Source organism: Anabrus simplex, chromosome 1, assembly GCF_040414725.1.
Source record: "Anabrus simplex isolate iqAnaSimp1 chromosome 1, ASM4041472v1, whole genome shotgun sequence".
Lineage (NCBI taxonomy): Eukaryota > Metazoa > Arthropoda > Insecta > Orthoptera > Tettigoniidae > Anabrus > Anabrus simplex.
Window position 1 is genome coordinate 511660223 of NC_090265.1, and position 15096 is coordinate 511675318.

General features: G+C 39.6%; 1 protein-coding gene across 4 annotated transcripts in view; it reads left to right on the top strand.

Moving 5' to 3' along the window:
- The window catches only part of LOC136857044 (uncharacterized), a 572347-nt gene that overhangs the window by 155900 nt on the left and 401351 nt on the right, over nucleotides 1–15096 (top strand). The gene's annotated exons all lie outside the window — the stretch shown is intronic.

Genomic DNA, 15096 nt, shown 5'->3' on the forward strand with positions numbered 1-15096 from the left:
TCTGATAATTGTTGATTGCTAATTTTCATGCATGTTGTTGTTGATCCTTGTTTGTTCTCAAAAACTTCACCACCTATAATCCAGCCTAATCGGGTGTTTTGCAGAGCTGGTTGTCCTTCAGCTTCATTCTTGGGTGGACCTATGACTATTTTCCAATAAAGTCCTGCACCAATTAACATGTCGATGTCTCCAGGCTTGTTGAATGTTGGGCCTGCCAAGCGAATGTCCTTTGGAATAATAATCTTGTCCTTCTTGATCTCCAACTGTGGCAATCGTCCTGTTATAGTTGGCAAAACTAGAAATTCTGCTTCCACCTCAAATCCGTCATTCCTTGAAACGACATGTACTCTCGTAATCCTTTTTGTTTCCACTTTGGAACAGTCTACTCCAATGATCTGTGTGTTTGTCTTGACATTCGGTAAACCTAGTTTCTTATACAGACCTTCCTTCATTAGATTCGACTGAGATCCCGGATCCAGTAAGGCTCGGCATGTCATTCTTCTTCCGTGAACATCTTTCACATCAATTAAAGCTGTTGACAAAAGTATTTGTGATGTTATTCCTTTCGCCAAGCTCACATTGAGTGAAGCAGGTGAATGCTGAGATTCGACACACAGGTTTATGGGCACTTGATTTTCTTTAACACTTTGTTTCTGTTCGTCATCTTCCTCAGCATGTAAAAGTGTGTTGTGAAGAAGTCCACATTTCTTGCATTTTGATCCTCTGCAATTTCTTGCAATATGTCCTGGTTTCAAACAGTTATGACACTGTCCTTTTTCTCGAAGCAGTTTTCTTCTGTCTTCAACTGATCGTTTAATTAATTCTTCACATGTAAAAATGGGGTGACTTCCACCACACAGATTACAGCTTCCCTGAGTCGTCGTCATAACAACTTTCTTGCTAGGTTGTTTGTCCTTCGGATTTGCCTTTGTGTTCAATGCCTTGGTTTTGTTATGATTTAAAAGCATGTATGATTGGGAACGCTCAGTTAAAAATTTCAAGAAATCATCCAATGTTGGCATCTTCTCTGGAGTGTTGCCTTTCACCCTTTCCTGCCAGTCTCTTTGCTCAATGAAATCCAGCTGCTTCTTTGCTAGATGAATAACCAATGCGTCCCAATATTGTACAGGTTGCCTCATTGCTTTTAATGAAGCCATGTGAGTTTGAATATGAAATTGTAATTGCCTGAGTGATTCAGATTTGTTCTCTTTAAAAATGGTAGGAAACTTGAAAAGTTCATCTAGATGTGTCTCGATTATCATCATTTGATTATCATATGTATCTACAAGCAAGTTCCACGCACTTGTGTAGTTTTCTTCTGAAATGGTAAAACCTTGAATGACTTTGCGTGCCTCGCCCTGCAGAAGACCGATCAGATACTGATATTTTTGGATATTTGTTAGTTGAGTATCATTATGAATGGTTGTCTCAAAACTGTTCTTAAAAAGCAACCATTTTGTGAATTCACCGTTAAATTCCGGTAATTTAATTTCTGGTAATTTATGTATTCTTCTGTTATGATGTTGTGGAACTTCCTGTTGATGAACGGCGTTGTTTACTGCCGTGTTCATTTGAGCTAGTAAATTATTTTGAACATCCTCTGCTTCATCTATTATCGTTTGCAGTTGTGTAACTGCGCTGAAGTAAATAGATTCAAATAGCTCTCGCTCTTCCTCACATTCTTCTTCAAACTGTAATGCAGCTGTTTCATCAGTGATCTCAGTTTCCTCTATTTTCATCTGTACTTCTTCGAAAGAATTCCATAGCTCTTCACATTTTTTAATTCTAACCTTCGCCTCTGATTTTGACGTGTCATCTGTAATCGACTTTATTACTCTTGTTAACGTGCCTTTTACTCGACTACGCGATTGTTTCAATTTCGTTAGTTGCGACATATTTAAATTAAGGTTATGCTGTGAAAGTTCGAAGGGATTGCGTGAAGGTTATGTATAAGTTCAAAGGAATCGTGTTGCTGAATTGAGGTTATATGACAAAGGAATTTGGATCTTTTATATTTGTGACAACAGGAGGATCAATGGGCTTGAATTATTTTTTATTATTATTATTATTTTGATCACTGCATGTTTATACTACGAAAACGTGCGCTGAGAGAAAGAGGCTAGAATCTAAGAGTACCGTATGTATAGCAAGGATGGTGTATATGTCAAAGAGACTCACGCTCTCACGGAGATTCTTGCCTTGAGCGGTGAGGAGAATGTAAATCTTGAAATCTTGTCTTTACTTCTTTGGATGTACAAAGTACGAAAACTCGAATCGTACTTGCCTGATTACTGATTTATGCTGTAATCCGTTGAAGTTGTTGGCCTCAGCGGTCTGATCTTCGTTATGAACGAGAATGCAATATCCGTGAATGATTCCACGAATTCGAGATGTGTTGTATTTTTGCTCCGATGCTTAACCTCAATTGCGACGCATTGTTTTCACTTCTGGATTTCACTTTTCATGATCTTGCTTGTATTGAACATCTCAGGTTATCGAGAGCCGTGCCGTTGGGCGCCAATGTTTGTGTTTGATTTTGAAGTAAAGGAACTTGGTGCCTTCTATACTTTATTGCATTTGATATGTCTTAATGATACGATATAACAACTTGACGACGGACATGACTGTTGCATGCGTAAACATTTTTCAACAGTACAGAATCATCTGACCAATTGGAAATAGGCTTAGAAAGTGCCAACTTCAATTAATGAAATAATTTTACAAAAATGAAAAGTCTCTTCATAACAAATGTTACATTTGTAATCGACTAGTTTCGCCCGTAATGAGTGTGCTTTCTGGTATTGGCTGTATAGGAACGTAATATGCAAAATGTCCTGGGATACTCATTTTTTTAAAAGTCTTATGTTGTTGTTGCAAGTTGTGAGTACAACTTTGTGTGACATCCGTACTTTCTTCCAACTGCATGGTGTCCAATGTTCTCTGAATCTTCATTAAGCCTAAGGTTATCTTCAGCCGTAAATGAGCAATAACGAGAATTTGTAGTTGTATGTAATACGTAGTTCCTACTTTACTTCTAAGATGCTGTAGACATCCCACAGACCAAGGCCGGACAACACTATTGTAAAATTGAGTCCGTATTTTTTTGGGAAAGGGGTGCCACCTTTATTTCAAATGGTGCGCGACCCAGGTTTTTCTTAGCTAAATTCCAGAATATTTATGTGCAAATTATTTGCAAATATATGGTGTACAGTAAAACCTCGTTAATTCGAAGTTGTTGGGACTAAAAAATCGTACTTCGAATGACGTGATTTTGAATTAACCGCCAATTCGCAGTTCAAAAGTACCAACCCTTGCCGCGTTACAAAATGTTCTAAGGCCCGTTACTGCATGCAGTTAACCTTGAATCACAGTTTATACCTTTCAAATGCCATGAAAAAAGATTTATTTCCAAAAATGTGTCCCAGAAGGCGCATTTACAGTATTTAAATAATGCACCTGGATATCTCACTAGCAAACATAACCTCACGCTACGAAAGAAAGAAAGAAAGAAAAATAAGGAAGAAAAAAAAAGCACAATTCAAAGTCGAGGAGAAATCCATGCTGGCTTCCATGTGCAAGTGCTTTATTCATTGGATTACTACTATCCTGTATGCATTTTAGATGCCTTGTATTCACATAGAAAGTACCCGATGCCCTTAAAATCAAACTTTCCTATGACTCTACCATTGTACGATTTCCCACCATGGCACTTCTCTCGTACTTCAGAAATGTAAACACTTGCCACGTCACAAAGTATTCTAAGACCCATTAATACATGCAATCACCTCTATTCACAGTTTAAACCTTTCGAATGCCATGGGAAAAAACTATTTCCGAAATGTATCTAAGAAGGTGCATTTACAATGTTCAAATAATGCACTTGGATAAATCACTGACAAACATAACCTCACGCAACGATTCAAACATGAAGATAAATTATGCTGGTTCCCCTGTGCAAATGCATTATTTTTTGGATTTCTGTACTGTTTGCATTTTTAGATGCTTAGTACTGGGAGGGAAAGTGCCTGACACCCTTAAAACATTGTGGCTTATCGAACTTTCCTATGACGAGGGGATAAAGTTCCTCGCTTCCATGTGCATTGCAACGCAATACAGTAACCCCCATCCCCCACCCTTGTATGATTCTCCGGCTGGCACTTTCTCCTTTAGAACCATAAGACCGTTTGGGCTCGCATTAAAATAAAGCCATGCAGTTTAGTCGGCAATGACAATATTGTTCGGTGCCTTCTTATTTATAATATGAGCAACACTTTTTCGTCAACTGTCGGCATCGCCAGTATTCGCGGATTGTGTTTTCCTGCACACTGCCCGTTGCATGATATTACGGCGTTCCTTAAAAGTTTGAATATAAAAGAATTCCGATTTCATTCAACTTAGTAATCTTGAAGCGTACTGTAGATCCACCGAAGTGAGTGTAAATGCAGAAAGCTACGGTACCGCTGCACGTTCCGGAACACGCGTTCTATTATGACGCGGATAAATTTCGAGTTGAAATTACTCTGGAACATACTACTGTTTTAAAATGTAAAAACAGTTTCGAATTAAAAGTCTAAATTTAGGTAATGGGGCTGACATTGTACTTCGAATTACGAATTATCCGTATTTCAAATTAAACAATTTAAATAACATGCAAAACTGTATCTCATGTTTCCGGGAACGAGACCTCCTTCGAATGGCGGGATTTTGAATTATCGAGGTTCTACTGTATTGACAAATGGGCTTCAGTGATAATTGATGGTAGAATACTTACAAGAGTTAGACAAGGCTGTAAAGTTCCCCTTTTTTGCTCATACTTTTCATTGATCATCTGCTTGGTTGAGTGGCTCAGACGGTTGAGGCGCTGGTCTTATGACTGCAGCTTGGCTTGTTCGATCCTGGCTCTGTCCAGTTGTATTTGAAGCACCTCAAATATGTCATCCTCGTGTTGGTGGATTTACTGGCACGTAAAAACTCCTGCAAGACTAAATCCCGGCAGCTAGGCGTCTCCGATAAACCATAAGAGTAGTTAGTGGGACCTAAAAGCAAATAGCATTATTATTATATTGATCATCTACTGGAAGGTATAAAGTGGCAGGGTGGGATTCAGTAGGTGTAAATGTGGTAAGCAATTCGGCCTTTGTGGACAACTTGGTCTTAATGGTAGACATTGCGCAAAGCCAGCTACCTCATATCCTGAAATGTGAAAATAGGTGCAGTGAGTATGATCTGAAAATTAACATTTCCAAGACTAAAGTGACGTCACTAGAGGGAGAATTTTAATGTCAGGATGGGAAAACTAAACAGGAACAAGTTCACAGATTGAAGTAAAGTATTACCCTGCTTTTTTGTTCCTTTATTCAACATTTTCCCATTGTTTACAACATTTTTTGTTGGTCCCTTTAGATTTTCTATTCTCACAATGTATTAAAATCCTCCAAATTTACGTTTGCAACATTTTATGCGTTCTGTCATGCCAAGCTGTTGAAGGCGAGGCAAAAAAATCGAAGTAAAATGGTTTTGCAGCTAACCTACAGCACTTTGAGTAACCACAACATAATGAGAAAACTAATCCAGACGGCACACACTTTACACAACATGGGCAAAACTAGCCGATTACGAATCTCAGGGGAGGCTACACAAACTGCTCAACAAATTTACACAAACTGCCTACCCAACAAATTTATATTAAATCAATGTATTTTTGGTCTGGGGATCTATTTGATATTTGCGTGGATAAAAAAAAGAACAGGCAACGAGTGTACGATCTTGATGAGTCGTTTAAGTTTATGCTATTTTTATTATTGCATTATTGTTAGTGTTTTCTTTTCTGGCCAATAATTTGGGGTTGGAAGGAAAACTTTCACTATGGAGGAGAAGGTTCAAATCTTTGGAAAAGTTGATTTGTCATTGCACTGCCAAGCTAGTTGCAGCTTTGTTGAATACAATGGCAAAAAACAGGGGAAGCACGTCATCAAGGTCTTCAGATCGCAGACTAAAAGAGAAAGTCATACGCTACTCCAAATATGAAAATTTGGAAAATATAGAAAAAAAGCAGGTTTGAAACTTACAGTTGGTGGTATACTGTAAAGGGAAAATGCACATAGAGTGGTGAATATTCTTGGCACTGTAAATTTCAACGCGTCCAATGGCTGGATCGACCGATTTAGAAAAAGGCATAACGTGAGGTGTTTGTTTTTGTTAATTAGCGATAAATCAAAATATCTATGTGGAGGTTAGGATGGTTTTATTTTAAAATACATGTTTCTTGTTGTCTACTAGTGAATTTAAATTGCAAAACAACGTGAATTGTGTGAATAACACCACAGACGCCACAATCTGCAAAAATAGACAATTTTATAAATATTTTTCCACACCATTCGAGACATTCTTGTCCACAAGTTGATATTTGAGTTGTTAGGTATAAATTTGAGAATGATCGATTGTATAGTTTCTCGAGAGACTATCAGTACTATGATATATTTTCTGTAGTCTCATTTCAATGGCAACTGTCTTGGATGGTAGCTGTTTGGCCGGTGGTGAACAACTGTTACTTCATGGCATGAATCATTTGGCCAACTACTTGAAAAAAGTTGCGCGATTGTTTTTCAAATTGGGTACTACAGTAGAAGTCCGATATAGCGAGTACGACATATAACGAGAACCCCGTTATAACTGTTACGGAGATATCCGTGTTAGTTAGAGGTGAAAGAAGGTGCGGGCGGGAATAGGTCTCAACTACAAAATTAAAGTTAATTTAAAATTTAACAAAGGTTATATTTTCAACACTCAACAATGATGACACAGAATTTGCAAACCCAACAAGTCAACAACAAGGCAAAATCAGGTACAAAGAAATCACAAGATTTAGGGGGTTAGTACAAGATATGGGCTTCGAGCCCCAAGTATAATTTCTGAGCTCTCAGCTCACAATAACAAGATACCCAAAGGGCAGAACACCCTTAATTACATGGAGCATTAGCTCCCAACTTTACATCTCAAGCCTCTATAAGGCACTTTTACCACAACACTATAAAGAACTGTCCTGCTCTCGATCTTTCAAGCCTATAAAGACAATAACGGACTCTTACACAACCTGCCACCAAGGCATAATAAAGAAACAGGGGTATATCGTACCCAATCTACTGGGCCTTCGCAGGAAGGAAAACAAGACGGGTTAAGTAAATGGGCCAAAATACAAAATTGAATGGAGGCGATAACTTGCACTCCTACACAAAGTTTTTTGTCTAAAACCTATGTGGCGCTAGGCCGATCATACAGGGGCTAATCCCAAGCTAGGGAGGTGACACGAATGAGAAAACTTTATTACATTAACGAAGAGAAGAACGGTTATGAAAGCGTAGTTACCTCCTTTTCAAAAATGAAGGGGAGTTCGAGAGGGAGAAGCACTCTCTATCCCCGCTTTACAGTAATTTATAGATTTTACATAGACAGGGAAGAATTTACATTTTAAAAAGATAGGTTACATACTAAAGGTTTCGAACCCTCCCCGAGAGTTAAACTACTGAGCTAGCAAGAAATGAAGATGTTAACCGGCCATTACCTTGTAGGAGAACTGCTTCTTCAAGAAAGAGGCGCTTCCCGCCCCCTGCTACATATTCACACACTAAGAGAGATGTTACTGAAGTGGCCCCGAGACAAGAAAATCAGCAGTTTATATCCCCTCATGGAACATTCAAGACCTTTTAGGAATGAGTAGACACACCCTTTTGTTTTTATTGGATAACAGCAAAAACTAATATACAAGACGAGGAAGAAACACCTTATTGGTGGAAAATTAATTACGTAAATTCATGATTGGCTACATTCAAAACAGGCGGAAAGAAAGGATTTGTATTGCCAACCCACAAACCACAGAACAAAATTTAGTAAAAACAAACCTTAGGAATACCATATTTCTTCAGGATAATCCATTCCTTTACACCAGAGTGCGTTATCATAGTTTTTGGTAGAGACCTCTGTTAGAGAATGTCCCAACTTCTTGATACGGAGCAAACAAACACAAATCAAAACAGACACAGTTCAGAACACTTCAAAATTACCAAATTTACAGTAGTGACATCTTCCGAGAAACCGTTGAGTTAATTCAGTTTGTTAAAGTTCAGGCTTTCTCCTGTAGAGGAGTTTCAACTGGCGCAATATTTGAATTAGCGGCGTGGAGTTGTACTGCCCGGTACAATAACGATGAGTTTTGTGTGTCCCTTCAAAAGTTCTATATTAAACTGTGTATTAACCTTCGGTTACAGCGAGAGCCCTATCATTGATGCATCCATTATTACGAGCGATTAAGCACGCGCAATTTTTTCCGTTACCTGTATTTATGTACCCCGGCGATACTGGTGTGTACAATCGATCATCGTCGGTATCGTTTTCTCGCTATACCAATAGCGCGCTCTCTCGTCGTCGTTCAAAGGCGATGCGGAGTCGATTAGTAATACCCGTCGACTGCTGTTCCATAAAGAAAATTCAAAATGAGAGAGAACATGTTTTCGTAATAAGCATGTAAATAGTGCGTGTGTGTAAACAGTTGTTAACTTGTTAACATTAAAGGCACCCAGCTGTAAAACTGCCAACGCCGCGTGTTGGGTGGCGGGAAATAGCCTGACTCCCTAAGGGGACCAACGGCTTCGGGAGAATGAGCCCCTTTGGGTGGGGTGATGGTCCCCACAGTGGAGGAAATGCCACTGGAATCCATTATGCAGCGTCTGTTCTCCAGGTTAGGGGCGGCTGCACAAGGCGTCTGTACTCCAGAGGAGCGGCCTCATTATCACCTCACTGGATCACATCCAGAGTTGTAATTCGGGACCTAGTCCCACACAGGTGACACCTTGACAGTCAACCATGGAAGGTCTTTTAAGGAATACTCCACCGGCTGAACCAAGTGTTCAGAGAAGGCAGCATTCGGATACGGTGAGCTGCCACCTGAAAGATACCGTGAAGTCGGAGGCACGGAAATACCCCAGTACTACATACATGAATGAGACAAAATCAAGAATCAAATGAAAGCAGATAACATACTTCTCTACACACAACATGAACACACTCGTGCAAACCGGTAAACTAAAAGTGATCACCGACATAATGGACCAATATAATACCAATATAAATGGTCCGTTATTGGACATTATAAATTTTCCAGCTAGCTCATTCTTGGTTGCCAGCGATTCGCCCTCATGTGCTAGGGTGGGCTCATCAGTTGGTACCTAGCACACTTACCAATACGCTGGCTAGTGCATACTGTGGAGGCCACTGCGTAGGCTAACTGGAGCCACCGGCAGTGCCAATGCACTAAGAGACTTTGTCTCATCACTAAAAATTGATGCCTGCTTGGCCATCAGATGATATAGATGTTGATTCCCATAGGGAATCTGAAATATTTGTCCTGAATGAGCAAATTTATAATACCAATATAAATGGTCCGTTATTGGACATTATAAATTTTCCAGCTAGCTCATTCTTGGTTGCCAGCGTTTCGCCCTCATGTGCTAGGGTGGGCTCATCAGTTGGTACCTAGCACACTTACCAATACGCTGGCTAGTTCATACTGTGGAGGCCACTCCGTAGGCTAACTGGAGCCACCGGCAGTGCCAATGCACTAAGAGACTTTGTCTCATCACTGCCGGTGGCTCCAGTTAGCCTACGCAGTGGCCTCCACAGTATGCACTAGCCAGCGTATTGGTAAGTGTGCTAGGTACCAACTGATGAGCCCACCCTAGCACATGAGGGCGAAACGCTGGCAACCAAGAATGAGCTAGCTGGAAAATTTATAATGTCCAATAACGGACCATTTATATTGGTATTATAAATTTGCTCATTCAGGACAAATATTTCAGATTCCCTATGGGAATCAACATCTATATCATAATGGACCAACACAAAATTCTTACCATGGGATTACAGAAAATTAGAAACACTGACCAGGATGCCTTGGAATCTCAAGGGTACAGACTTTATAAAGGTATACCCGGAAAGAGAGTGAGGAACATTGTCCCATAATTTGGAACAGGAATTTTGGCCAGCCTTAAAATAATAATCTCAGATAAAAACTTCATGATTGTTCCGTATTGAATAGAGAAATAAGATGATGTACAATATTATAGGGAAGGATCCACCTTTCAATACTCCGTAGTAAAAAGTAGTTACAACCTGTTTATTGGGACCGGTTTCAACACATTTCAAGTGTCATCATCAGCCAATTAGCGAAGATCTTAAAACAACTAATATATTGAACACAGGCAAAATATTAACATTGTATCATATTGTAGCAATTCAGTTAATGTTCAAAACACAATAATCACAGTCAAGAGAGTAAACAGAACATCACTATCTTGCGCCGAAAACAAATATATTTGAAGTTCATAAGCAGATCAAGTATGTATGCACTTATGTAAAGTCGTTGCTAGGCAGGTCTTGTAGGCATTTGTTTCTCTGGCCGAAGAGTAAAAGGTGACATGAATGAAGTCTTAGGAAAACAGTGTAGGATTTAATTTAGTCAAAATCAAAGTGGATATATAGGTTTTAAAATAATTTAAAATGTTAAAAAAGAATAAAGCCAAATAAAAATATATTAAAAAATGGGAAGAAATAATGAAAGAAGTACGAGGTTCAACTCGAAACAACTTGCCGTAGTAATTGATAAAGAAATGATAAATAGAGAAAGGGGGTGGGGAACGTTTATTAGAGGGTGGTGATGGTGGTTATTGTTATTAGAGGAAATAAAATTTGGCAACAATCCTTTATATAACACTAATTCGAGGAAAAAAGAGGAAGAGAACGGACACTTCGAAAAATGAAGATATCGGTTAAAGGAAGACAAGGGCCACGAAGGGCGTGAAAATGAAAGACTCCCTAGCCCTCGCAAACCTGATAGCATCGGGGTCGGAAAAGAACAAGAGTTGACCAAGGGAGGGCGGACAGGATAGATGAAAGTGAGGAGCCTGGCACAAGTAAGTGGAAGCAATGCCAGGACTCAGCTAAGGGCCCCGTGGTCGCCAACCCACGCTCCGAAGTTCAGAGCCCCTGGGGGATGGAGGGTGGGAAGGAAAGAAAAATGGAAGGGATCCGATACTTCGAAAATCTGAGAAGCATTCAAAATGCCAAGAATTTTTGTGTTTTGAAGTTTGTGCTCCTAGAGTGGTCACGTTGAAGGAAACATATCAAATGCTACGTATGTGAAGGATTCGAAAAAAGAGTTCATTTTGGATTACTCCTGCTGTGTTCATGAAAACTAACATACCAGTAGAAAAACTAGACCATCCTGCTATCTGTTGTGGAGATTTACCATCACCATATCGGAGCCATCAGAAGTACATTCCCATGATCAGTGAAAGGAGGGGGGAGGAAATTCAGGAAGAGCTGAAAAACAAAGACTTGTTTCTGCTATGTGACGAAACAGCTGACAGGAATGGTAGGTGTGTTTCTGAACATCCTACTTGTCCATCAGTACCATCAAATGAAATTAACACCCATCTGGCTGCCTTCTTTTTAGATTCTGCCATTAGTGCAAATTGTGCTAATTCTGTATTAGACGCTTTGAATTCCTACGAAATTGAACGGGAGCATTTAGTGGCAGTAGTTACGGACTCTGCACGCTACGCGACAAAATGTGTAACTACTCTTCAAGGACTGACGGAAATAGGTCATATCCAGTGCTGGGCTCATAAAGTCAACCTTGTAGGCTGCACCTTTAGAAACGAGCTGGAATAATAGAATATGTCTATAGTGAAGACAAAGAATGCCTTTTTTAATACACATAAAGGAAAAAGCAACTGCACTGCATTTCTGAGAGAGAGAGAGAGAGAGAGAGAGAGAGAGAGAGAGAGAGAGAGAGAGTGAGGGGGGGGGGGGATGAAATTCTAGCTTTTCCAATGCCTGTGTGTACAAGACGGAATTCCTGGTTTAGGGCTGCAATATATGTGGAATATCTGGTAGCATTTTTCAAAACACTGGATGATTCAAATTCCGAGGTTAAAGTTTTCTATCAAGTATAGACTTCTACAATACAACAATATAAATTATAAAATTACAAGCATTGTGTGTTTCTGTTGTTGTTGCCTCTCTTATGGACTTGCTTAATTTCTTCGCGGGATCTAAGTACCAAACAATTTTTCTATTCGCTGTGAAGCTAGATGACCTTGAGGTAAAACTCAAGCTATTAGGCGATGGTGAAGTACTTGAGACAATCCTCCGAACTTGGAACAGCTTCCTCAAAAGATGCAGTTAATGGTTAAGTCCAAGCTTGTGTGTGTTACCAAGTCAACTCTAGAAAAAATAAGGACTTTGAGGAGTATGGATTCAGCCAGGAAGACTGTAGAAGCAATTGGGTCATTGTTTGATCCTCGGCATGTGCCTAACAGCGTATCTCGTACAGAACTGTTCCAGTTTAAGGAGAATGCCCCATTTCTTAAGTGGAGTCTCAACAGATTTTAGAGGTTCTCAGCATTTACCTGATTGTCATCAAGAACCAGCTATGTCAAGTTGATTATGTGAATGTTTCAGAGATCTTCATGGGATTAAGGCTTGCTCATCTACACTATGCAATTGCTGCATTAAAATGTGTGGTATCCATGTTTAAATGCGGATTCTGATAGATAATTATCAAATTATGGTCCCATAGTAAGTGATACGAGGCGTGTGCAAATGCTGAGACGCCGACCATGATTTACTATTAGTGATTTCACTGCAGTATTCGGATAAGACTGAAAGAATGGTAACTTGTATTCATTTAAAATGTGTTTCTCGAGATGCTGCATGGAGGTGAACGTAAAATAAGAATTACTTTCTTATCAATGTTTTCTCATTCTTCCATCGATATGTTAAATGGTTTACCTGCTATTTTGGTTTTTACATTTTTTTAATTAATGGTGTAAGTTTTAAGTACACTTATCGTACAAACCCGATTGCTTTCCAAACTTGAACTTTTTTCAAAAAAATAATAAAAACGTGAAACACCACCTTTTGAATTTTAAATCAACAAATCATTAAAGAAATAACACTTTCTAACACCTCTAGGCATAACATAACCTGTAATATTGTTTGTGCGGGGATGAGATTGTTAGTGGCCAAACAGTGGAAGAGTGGATCAGTGGACGATTGCAGAGGCTGACCAACAGATATGAAACCAGGAACATATTTAACCTAGACAAAACTTGACTAATTTTCAATGTGTTGCCCAGCAAAACTTGGCATTCAAAGGGGAAAATGCCATGGTGGGAAACACAGCAATGTAGGGCTCACAGTGATGGGAGCCAATGATAACGGCTCTGAGGAGCTCCACCCCTTTGTGACCGGGACGTTTATATTTAAAAAGCCTTGTTGCTTCAAGCACGTGTGATCATTACCAACTGTCTATGATTCATACTGTAAGACTTGGATGACCTCATATCTTTTTTTTTTTTTACAGTAGTTCGCTGCTTTAGTTGCAAAATGGGTGTGCAGAATTAGAGAGATCATCATTAACCATTGTCCTGCTCATCCCTTTATTTGAGGAGCGTGCCAGTTAGAATTTGTGCCTGGTAACTGCTCAAGCAAGCTGCAGCCTGTTGATTTAGGTGTTGTACACTCCTTTATATCACTTTATAGGAAGTGCCTGGTGCAGGGAATTATTTATTCCTTATAGATGCTGGAAAAGATCCATCATTATTTAAAGTTTCCATCCTGGATGTTCTTCACTTCATTGCAAAGTCTTTGGAAGGCTTTGAAGTAGAGTACTATCTCAAATTGTTTCTTGAAGAATCGTCGAGAATCATCCGACTCTCAGCTGCCAGAAGAAAAAGGCAGTGGTGGCCCGCTTGCTGATGTATGGAGAATGTTGCAGTCAAACTGCATTACTGTGAACTGTTTTTTGGGGCGGATGATGCTACAATAACTGCAGATGAAAGGAATGTGCGTAGGAATTGGTTGCAGAACATACTTCAGCAGTCTCTCCCACCAATGACAGGGAAGAAGGTGAGAGTAGTGAAGTGATGGCTACCATTGCTGAGGAAAGTGCAGGAGTGGACGTTTTATGTAGATGTATGTCATGTGTAGAGGGGTTGAAAATAATTTTCATGACCTTTATGAACTTTCAGAATGAAGGATGTTGTATACAAGGAACTTGGTATACAGTAACACAACATAAAGTTTATTGCTTCATTAGTTTTATACAGTATTTACAAGAAAAATAACTAAACTTTTCTTGAAGCTTGATTAATGGCACGCAGTTAATGCTGATATTAAAAGGTAGACTGAAGGTCTGTGGCGTATATACATTTATACAAAGTGAGAGTCCTATATACACATTCAATCCTATCTTGATGAGATAGTCTGTTCCAATGAGAATGTCCTGGGATAGTCCAAAACTATCTGCTGAGTAATAACAAGTGTAACTCGTAGCGAGAGTTCATATTAACAGGAAGCTGGTGTTAGGCTTAGACTTTCAAGGAACTTGCATTAATATTCTTAATTAGCAGAATGCTAAGATTGACGTCGGAGTACTGGTGAGGACTTGAGGGAGTAGCAGAATGCTTGACTCGGGGCTCGACGTGGCTACGGGGATCAGGGAAAGTGAGGCAACGTCCATAGGTGAGTCCTCACGGCCAGAAATCAGTCCACCTGTTCAAACACATTTTAAAGAGGATGCCTCCGTGTCTGACTTGCGGTGTGGTCTGGTCTTTGGACACTTGGGTAGTCCGCGAGAGGCGAGGAACGTTGCTCCTTATATAGCGCTGGCTGACGTCACAGACGAGCATGCCAGGCGCAGTGCAGTCACCTCGTAGGCTCTGGAAACATCGGTGATGCGGCGGGCTGCAGGGCTTGTAGGCGCGGAGCTTTAGGTGCGGAGGACACACACAACAAAGGGCATTAAAAATAAGTGTAGACAGTAATTATTGATTCTCGACTATTTTGGTAGGAAGCAGTGATTGTGTAGTTTTCATCTGGAATAAGTGAGTGTTAATGTTACAAATAGGCACAGCAGGAGAGAAAGAAAATTTATTGCATTTAAAATAATTTTATAATTATTCTAAGGAAGATATGATTAAAAGAATATATTACACAATATTTTAACTACCTACCATTTTGCTATTTCTGGTCAGGGGA